The sequence below is a fragment of the Giraffa tippelskirchi genome, chromosome 8 (assembly GCF_054371585.1).
Source record: "Giraffa tippelskirchi isolate mGirTip1 chromosome 8, T2T-mGirTip1v1.2.pri, whole genome shotgun sequence".
NCBI classification, from domain to species: domain Eukaryota; kingdom Metazoa; phylum Chordata; class Mammalia; order Artiodactyla; family Giraffidae; genus Giraffa; species Giraffa tippelskirchi.
In genome coordinates this window covers 52,166,955-52,177,184 of record NC_137282.1, presented here as the reverse complement: position 1 = coordinate 52,177,184, position 10,230 = coordinate 52,166,955, and the positions used below count along the sequence as shown (strand labels likewise).

Sequence of the window (10,230 nt, the reverse complement as noted above, 5' to 3'; positions counted from 1 at the left end):
TAACAAAAATTTTAATATTCTTGTTATCTAAGTATTTGGCATAGCCAGAGGCAAACAGAATCAGTTCTTACCTCTGTGACTCTGTAAATAAATGACATTTTTTATTCCATTCAGCTGGCTGTTTTCCCATAAATTTAAAGAAACATAATAGCAGCTTGCTTGTTGTACTGATTTTACAACGTTGAATGTGTTTTTGATCTTGGAAAAAGTAAACCTTCATTAACAAGTTGTCACTTTCACAGCAGATAATTTCTAAATTACAAGATTTCATTAGGAAAGGAAAATATCCCTTTCCAATAATATGAAGTGATTAAATGTTCTTTGTGTAAACTGATGAGTTTTAATTTTCTAAAACTAAACATTTAACAAGTTTGCTTATTTGCATTACATATTTTTGGAGGTTATTTACTTGAAACTCATGTTAACCTACATGTGCTCACTGAGGAAATCATGCCTTTTATCTTAATGCATTAAGACAAGAAACAGTTACAATAGAAATAAGGGAAAATGGCAGAGTTGCATAAATAAAGGATGCATTAAAAGTGTAACTTCAAAGGCTGAGTCAATTAATCCTTTTTGATTTAGAAATGCTATAAAATACTAGTCATCTAAAGAAAGCTTTTTCTAATTCTGTCCTTGGTTTTTTCCTACTTTAACCAGATGTCTGTGTGACTCAATTAGATCAGACATTCCTTGGTATCCAGGTAACAGGATTCATCAATGTTCTACATCTACGTTTGAATGGACTATGACTGGGTGGAAAAAACTGCTAAACTCAGCCTTGCCTTAGTTTTATTGATTCAAAGACCAAAAAAAAGAAGAGGAAAAAAAAAGGTTATACTCTCGCTCACAGAAAGCAAATGCCTTCTAGAGAGGCTGAAATTCACTCCTATCATCAAACATAGCTTAGGATACCAAAACAGTTGTTACTAAGAATGTTCTTGTCCTAGAATTTTGGCAAATAAGATCTGAATCATGAAATTGGATCCTGAACTATTGTTTTGATATCTCAAATCATGGTTGGTCATAGGAAGAGAGAATTTCAATCTTGCTCCATGATATAAATGAAATTTCATCCAAAATTACGTTTGGAAGGCAACTTTTTGAAAATGCTAAGTTGTGCATTTATTTCTCTTCACTGTGAGCCAGTTACCTGGGTGGCCATTCCACATTACACATCAGGGAAAGAGGTAGAGAAAATGCCTCTTTGAAGATATGAAAGCCAGGTCATGCCAGACTGAAAGAGAACCTAGGGACAGGGAGACCAACACAGTGGCCAGAAAAAGCAGATGTGCAGTCACAGCTCTTCAAGCTCTGGCCTTGGATGGTGCAGTTGAGTTAGGATGAAAGAAAAGCAAAAAAGGGAGGTGGTGAGAGGCTGAGGGTTCCCTATTCCCTAGATCCTATCATTCACTCACATATATACATTTTCTGTTTACCCAAAACTGCTATAGGATATCAAATTGGCAAGGAACCTGGAATAATTAGACAGAAGGAGAATCTGATTTGGGCTTCTAAGGATTTTCCTTGGGTTCTATGTAAAAAGGAAGATACCCAGGAGCTGCATTCCCCCAGGACTGTGAGAGGAACCTAGAAGCTACTAAAGGTGCTGACTGCTGATTTACCAGGGATGTCATGGTTGGATTTGAGTGATGTGACAGCTGGGGCAGCAAGACCAGAAGGTAGGAGTATGCCCAAGGCCAGTGATACTAACTGGTCCCTTGGCAAGTGGCAGATGGGAAAGGGAAATCTGACAAACCAGGCCATCTGAAAGAGATTGAGTTGATTATTAAAGTGAACTCAGTTTACTGAGTAAATATTTCTCTGCTCCTTATTTAGGGGCTCTTGGGATGGGATAGAGGTAAACAAATGGACATTTAAACTGACCTGTCTTTGTATGTTTGAGTGCAAGTGTGTACATTTGTCATTATACTACTTCTCAAATAAAGACTGGCTCAAAATTTTCTTTGGAATAAAGTCACAAATTCTAGACCTTCTGTGTACCACTTTAGGACGTGAAAGAGCTGGTGAGATGAAATAGATTAAAATAATTCTAATTGCTTATGTGGATAAAATAAAATATAAAAACTTTGAACTAATACATCCATACTATAAATTAGCTCAAACAACTTACAAGGCCATTAACATTTTTACTAATAGAAAAAGGTTATGTCTTTGAGATAATTTTAAGTAAAGCTGAAGGAAAACATTCTGGGTTGTACCTTAATATTCTTGGACGGCATTATCTTTTAAGTACTCACTGGAAGAACATAATGGAATAATTATTTCGTCAAAAAGAGGACATGACTATTTGGGTAAAAAACAAAAAGAACAAAAAGAATGTTTGGGGAAAACATCCTCAAGAGTTATTTTTGTTCTTTTATAAAGATAAGCACTGTGCTTGTCAGTATTCATGTAAAAGTATTTCATGCCTATTGTTGATAAGGGAGGAAAATATTTCTGGGATTTTAATTCTTTAGAAGACTGAAATAACTTTTCAAAAATAATTCTGACTGTATTCAGATCCCAGAATCTGGATGCTGGGCTGACATGTGCTATCTTTCATGAAAACAGTTTAATTTCTTAACCAAATAATTATTTCCCCTCTTAGAATATTTTATATCTAACTATTCATGCTGATAAGTGATAATCTAGCATAATAGGAAGTATGTACAATAAGATTTAAATAATAAGCATATAGCATCTATTTTCTACATCTCTGTGTTTGCATTAAGGGTCAAACAGTAAATGCCATACACAGCTTTCTAATTATTCCTTCTCTTGAACTTCCTAAACCCTTGCATGATTTATGAAGATCAAATGCTCAAAAGCATAGTATATTTTGTTACAAATACTGCAGTATACAAAAGGGAAAAGCAATAGTATCATAAGATTAAGCCATGATCTATTAAACTATGTCTATTTGTAAAGAAAGAACTTGCCAGTGTAACGTAACAAAGTTTAGCATTTTGAATTGAAAGAGCAATTTACAAATGGAGATGTGTGCAAAGGTAAAGAATAAAATGCTACTTCAGTACTTGTCCCAACTTCTCTCTGGTATTCAACATTTTGTTGAAACTTGCCATAGTTGTTTCCTTTCACATGTGTTATCAGAAATTAGAAAAGGCCCCAGAAGCACCACAAAAGAATGAAGGCAGATAGGATAAAGATGAAAAGTACGTTTTATTGTTTCAAAGTGTTTGTATTAATAGCATACTCTTCAACTCTTACAACAAAAAGGAAGCTGCTTAAAGATTTACTATTATTAACAAGTTATTATTTACATGTTTATAAAACAAAAATAAAAAATGACATACACATTCGGTGCCAAAGTTGGCACATCCAAACTAATATCAGTACAAAAAATAAACATTCAAGCTACATGTTTCTTTAAAAAAGGAAAGAAAGAAAGAAGGAAGCTGCTTCGACATTGACCAATAATTTTTAAACCTGAACCCTGAAGAAAAACAGAAACTACTCGTCTTAACTCCAAATATTATGTTTATTTCTTTTTGCTTTTGGTTTTGGGTACAAAGCTAGCAGGAAGTGATGGTACAAAGAGAAAACAAAATTTAGTGTAACATGGCATTGGATTTCAAATCTGACATTGTCTATTACTAGCCATTGACTCTTGAGACAATTATGTGAGGCAGTTCTGCAAGCTGTGTTTCTCCCAATTTCTGACTGCAAGCTGGAGACCCAGCAAAGCAGATGATGTAGCTGGAAGACCTGAGGGCAGGAGAGTCAATGGTATAGATTTCAACCTAAGTCTGAGCCTGACAAACAGTACTGAGGGCAGGGGAAGGTTACTATCCCACCTGAGCAGTCAAAGAACCTTCCTCTGCCTTTTAATTCTATCTGAGGATCAAGAGGTTGCATCAGGCCCACACACATGGGGGAGAGCCATCTGCTTTATTCAGTCTCCGAATGAAAGTACTAAGGAACACCTTCATAGACACACCCAGAGATAATGTTTAACCAGATTCTTAGACATTCCATGAACCAATCAGTTGGACACATGCAATTAATTTTCATTTTCACACATGAAATGAATTCATTCCTGTAACTGCTGGTGTCATGGACAACCAGGTCTAATCATACTGACTTTCTAAAGTTGTGCACTTTAATATTTGTTCAAGAGACAAATGTGACTGCTCACATTTAAAATAGAGCTTTTTTTTATTCTTGATGAATTTGAGTCCTTGTTTGTTTTCTGCTTATTGGGCCATGTTATCAAGGTGCATGGACATATCAAGACTGTCCCCCATCAATCCACTGAGATTAGACATACTCTTCCTTACCTCCATTGTACTGGACCTGGGATTGTCCCTACAGATGACAAACAGGGGAGCCGAAAGTCACAACAGGGTGATGCTAACTTTAATTTTGGGGAAACATCTGCTCTGCTGCCAATCCTGCCCTGGTAGACATGCTCTCATACAACCCTCAAGCACCAGAACAACTGGCAGAGGACCTGCAGCACGTCTGGCACAAGTGAGTAACTGGATGGTGATGAGAAGATCTACCCTCTGTCCACACTTTGGATACTGGAGCTGCTTATTCTAGACATTGACAAACAGAATTCTATACTAGATTTTTGGTCACGGTATCTCAAAAGGTGGAGCTCCAACCATTGTAGTGTGTTGCCCCAAACTGTTGTCTCTGATAAGCATTAAATAAACCTTTCCATTATTCTGTGTGCTGGATCTTTTCCAATGGACACCTACTTGTATTCCACTGATTCAGAGTTGCCATTGGAGAGTGGCCATGCACATATAGAGGGGAAAGGGGAGAGTGGAACTAACTGAGAGAGTACCATTGGCATATACACATAGTATATAGATAGCTAGTGGGAAGCTTGGTTCACTATGATGACCTAGCCAGGTGAGATGGGAGCAGGGGTGGGAGGGAGACTCAGGCAGGAGGATATGTATGTATACTTAGAGCTGATCCACTTTGTGGTGCAACAGAAATTAAAAACACTGTAAACAAATTATATTTCAATAAAAAATGACTCATATCATCAGAGAAGTTATAAATTAATTAAAAAAAAAAAGAGTTGCCATTGGGAGCATAAAATCTCATGCACTTCTGACGTGTGCATGTGCATGACTGTCCAAGTATTTATGGCTTTGCATATAGTCCTTGGTCATTCAAAGAAGATTGCCCATGATTGATGCTGGAAACTAGCTAAGTAAACAGAATTTTCCCATAGAGCTGCCCTGAAAAGTGGTAGGCCACGAGCACATGAAAGTGTGTATCAAAAGTGTTTTTATAGTATATATTTATTTTGTCTCCTCCTCTGAATATAAACCTCACTGTCTTTATCATGCTCAGTATTACACCCAGCAAGTACCATACAGCTTAGCAAATGGTAGATCTCCACTGAGGATGTAACATCCTCAATGCATCAATGAAGTTGCATATCTTCTTTGGTGAGATGTCTGTTAAGGACTTTGGCCCACTTTGTAGTCAGGTTATTTTTCTTATTGTTGAGTTTTGTGTGTTCTTTATATATTTTGCATAGCAGTCCTTTATTAGGTGTGCTTTTACAAATATTTTCTCCCAGTCTGTGGCTTATTATGTCATCTTCTTGATTATTTTGTAATATAAGTGACAAAATAGATTGCAATACTTCTCTAGGCCATTGTTATCATTGTATAACATGCTGTAGAATTTCTAGATAATGCAAGAACAGAGGAAAAATTAAGCAAACTCTTATAATAACAAAACGATATCTTCATTCAATGAATTTGTGCATTTATAACTGCGTGCATGCTTGCTGAGTCACTTTAATCATGTCTGACTCTTTGTGACCCTATAGACTGAAGCCCGTCAGGCTTCTCTGTCCACAGGATTCTCCAGGCAAAAATATGTGAGTGGGTTGCCATTTCTTCCTGCAGGGGATCTTTCTAATCCAGGGACCAAACCTGCATCTCTTGTGTCTTCTGCACTGGGAAGCAGGTTCTTTATTACTAGAACCACCTGGGAAGCCCAATTTATAACTGGGGAAAATACAGTAAACCACAATAGGAACTGCTTTGCCTTCAGTGCCTCTCTTCCTGAAGAAGTTTGTTCTTTATCATTAAAATAATGGTTAACATGAATATTGAGTGACATGAATTATTTTACAATTGAGAAAGATTGTTCAGTTTTGAAACAATATAGAAACAAGAAAAGAGTGGAGGTGGATGGGATAGTTGTAAGAGCATCTACATAATTCAATTGATGCAAAAATTAATAATTATTTAAATGATTAATTAAATTATTAACATAATCACATGAAGACCAAATAAAAGCACTAACTCTGGGGATGATTAAAAAATAGATGAAGTTAAGAAACAGTGAGACATTTGTATTAAATGATTTTGTCTGTATGTGTGTGCTCAGACTCTTTGTGACCCCGTGCCCACCAGGCTCCCCTCTCCATGGATTTTCGAAGCAAGAATACTGGAGCGGGTTTCCGTTTCCTCCTCCAGGGGATCTTGCAGACCCAAGGATCAAATCTGCATCTCTTGCATCTCCTGCATTGGTAGGTGGGGTTAATTGGTAAATAGAAATGCAGATTTCAATTATTGGTAAATAGAAATGCAGTTCATGGGGGTCGCAAAGAGTCAGATCTGACAGCCTCTGAACAACAAATAGAAACAAGGCAGAAAGGAAAAGGAGGAAATAAAGGGAGGGAAGAAGAGAAAGAGAAAGAAAGAGGAAGAAAGAAAGGCAAAAGGGAGGGAGGGAAAGAGGGAGGGAGGAGGAAAGAAATCTCCCCAGTATTTTTCTCAGTTATTTGAGAACATGGTATTTTTCTGTTGTAGAGATAAGAAAACTATTTAAATGACATTGATAAGTTAAATGGGGATGTTTAGCATCACAAAACAAATGGTGAACTTAGAACAGTAACAAGGTGCAATGATGCATGGTTTGGAAGGTGTATGGAAGAAACGCTAGAACTCAGGAGAAGTGTTGGTGTGTCTTTTTGTGAATTTCACGTGTGATCTAAAAGATACCAAGTAAACTTTTCAAGTTCTGAAGGAGAAGAATTTATTGTCAAATGCATACAATCCTCATTGATCTTTTGTAAAAGAGTTGACTTCATTAGTGCTATTATGTGTTAAAATGTAGCTTTATTAAGTATTCTAGGGTCTGTGGGTCAGAGGTTGAGGGAAAATATTTTCTGTCTTTACACCATTTGGAAACACAAACCAGTTGGTATTTTAAGAAAAAAGGTGAACAATTTATTTGTTATCTCCAAACTCGATGGTAAATGGCCTGTAACCAAAGCGCCAGATGCCTCATTTAGTTCAATGAATAATTTGAAAGACAGAAACTAAGAAAAGTATACCTTGTACTTCTAAATGATAATAAAATAGCACATTAATATAAATGAAATTTAAGGGTGATCAGAAACAAACATTGGAATTTAGCATTTAATGATATTTTTGCAGCAGCAGTCTTGCATTTTAAAGGCAAATAAACCTAGACACATGAAAAATATTCTGACATCATTAAAACATTATAAAATGTTTTTGAATGTCTGTAGCTAATATCGCTTCTTTTTCAAAGCAGTATGTTTACAGACTGACATTTTGTACTCATGTTGCAATAATTTTGGGACCAGGAGGTATGAACGTCACACTACTTTCTAAATGAATTTTATAAACGCAAATCCTTGGGGCAGAGAGGATCCAAAACAGCCCTTACTCTATACGTCAATCTTGATGTTCCAATAAATATACACTTCTCATGGAAACCCCAGTGACCTAAAACGTATCTTCCTAAAAGAATACTATACTGAAAACTTTTCAAGTTATACATGATGAAAAACTCAGAATCATATTAAAAACAAATTCAATTTAATTTAGCAAACATCCAATGCACAGTATCAGCTTCCACCTGCTATTTCAGGTTTCAGGAATAATTAAACAGGAAGCAATTAAATATAAAATAACGAGACAAAAAACACAATAGTGGTATCTATAATTTGTTATGGAGTGGTTATTTATGGAAAGTTGCTAGGAAATGTCTTCAAAATTGTATTATTTTTACAATGTGCATAAAAAAAATTAATTCGTATTATCTTTCTCCAGGGGCAACTTTTTTGAGTTAGCAGTAGATTATCAAAAGCTTTTGCATTGATTTAGAGTTTGGATCCCGGAGTAATTTTTCAGAGCCTTTGAAGATGGTATCTCCACTTCCAGAAAACCGTTTATAAACAAGTAACAGCTGCTCCCAACTCTGTAGAAATGAGGTTATCTGAAATAGACCCAGATTTTCTCAAATGCCTCAAGATGTGTAATATTATACACTCCTCAAAAACTGCAGCGGTCCCCACTTAGCCTCTGCTTCCATTTCTGTAGTCCCTGCTTAGCCTCTGTTTCCATTTCTGAAGTTTCTGTAAACTGCAGCCAACTGAGATCCAAAAATATTAAACAAAAATTCCAGAAACAAACAACTCATATTTTAAATTGTGTGCCATTCTGTGGATGTGATGAAATTTTAAGCCATCCCACTCCATCCCGCCCCGGATGTGAATCACTCCTTGATTCAGCAAATCCCACTTAGTAGAAGCGTGGTTATCAGAGCCACTGTTGTGATTTCACAGCTTTTGTGTTCAAGCACCCTTGTTTTATTTAATAACGGTCCCAGAGTGCAAGAGTGGTGATGATAATGACACTTTGGATATGCCAAAAAGAAGCCATAAAGTGCTTCCTGTAAGTGAAAAAGTGAAAGTTCTCAATAAGGAAAGAAAAATACTCTACTATGCTCAGGTTACTAAGATCTATGGTAAGAATTTTTTTTTTATCAAAGTATAGATGATTTACAAGGTTGTGTTAGTTTAGGGTATACAGCAAAGTGAATCAATTATACATGTACATATATCTACTCTTTTTTAGATTCTTTACCCATATAGGTCATTACAGAGTATTGAGTAGGGTTCCCCGTGATTTAGAGTAGGTCCTTACTAGCTATCTATCTTATATATACCAGTGTGTATATGTAACAAATTTCTTACATTATCACCCCCTCACACTTTCCCCTTGGTAACCATAAGTTTGTCTTTGTCATATCTTGACTTTATTTCTGTTTTGCAAACCATTTTTTTTAGATTCCACATATAAGCAATTTCATATATTTGTCTTTGTCTGACTTACTTCACTCAGTATCACACACTCCAGATTCATCTTTGTTGCAGCAAATGGTGTTACTTTGTTCTTTTTTCATGGCTGATTAACACATATATATATAAAATATTAATATATATAATATTGGGGTCACAAAGAGTCAGACACAACTGAGCAACTGAACTGAACTGAACTGATATAATATATATATACCATGTATATATGTATATGTGTGTATATATATATCTTCTTTATCCATTCCTCTGTTGATGGACATTTAGGTCACATCCATGTCCTGGCTATTATAAATAGTGCTGCAGTAAACTTTGGGGTGCATATGTTTTCTGAATTGCGGTTTCCTCTGGATATATGCCTAGGAGTTGAATAGCAGGATCATATGATAGTTCTATTTTTAGTTTTTAAAGAAATCTCCATACTGTCCTCCAGACTGGCTGTACCAATTTACATTCCCTCCTATAGTGTCAGAGGGTTCCCTTTACTCTACACCCTCTCCAGCACTTCCTGTTTATTGTTTTTATTTATTTATTTATTTTTTTGATGATGGTCGTTCTACGCTGTGTGAGGTGATACCTCATTAAAATTTTGATTTGCATTTCTCTAATTTGCAAATTAGGGAAATTTGCACTATTAGTGTTGCTGAGGATCTTTTCATGTGCCTTTTGGCTATCTGTGTGTCTTCTTTGGAGAAATGCCTATTTAGATCTTGTACCCATTTTTTATTAGGTTTTTTGTTTGCTTGTTTTTTCATATTGAGATGCATGAGCTGTTTGTATATTTTGAAGATTAATTCTTTGTTGGTAGCTTCATTTGCAAATATTTTCTTCCATTCTATGGGTCATCTTTTTGTTTTGTTTATGATAAGAACAAATCTTCTATTCAAGAAATCCTGAAGAGGGAGAAATAAATTTGTACTAGTTTTGATGTCACATCTCAAGCTGCAATAATGACAGTCACAGCATGTGATAAAAGCTTAGTTAAAATGGAAAAGGCTCTAAATTTGTAAAATAACACCTTCTGAGAGACAAACAGAGAGAGAGATCACATTCACACAGCTTTTATTACAGCATTGTTATAATTGTTTTATTTT

General features: G+C 35.7%; 1 long non-coding RNA gene across 1 annotated transcript in view; it reads left to right on the top strand.

Annotated features, from left to right (window-relative positions):
• Positions 1–722: 722 nt before the first annotated feature.
• Positions 723–10,230, top strand: part of LOC145516334 (uncharacterized) — a 35,008-nt gene continuing 25,500 nt past the window's right edge. Inside the window, exons 1-3 of the long non-coding RNA XR_014061305.1 lie at positions 723–834; positions 1,455–1,682; positions 6,417–6,532. This is a non-coding gene — a long non-coding RNA (uncharacterized LOC145516334). The remainder of the gene's footprint in view (positions 835–1,454; positions 1,683–6,416; positions 6,533–10,230) is intronic.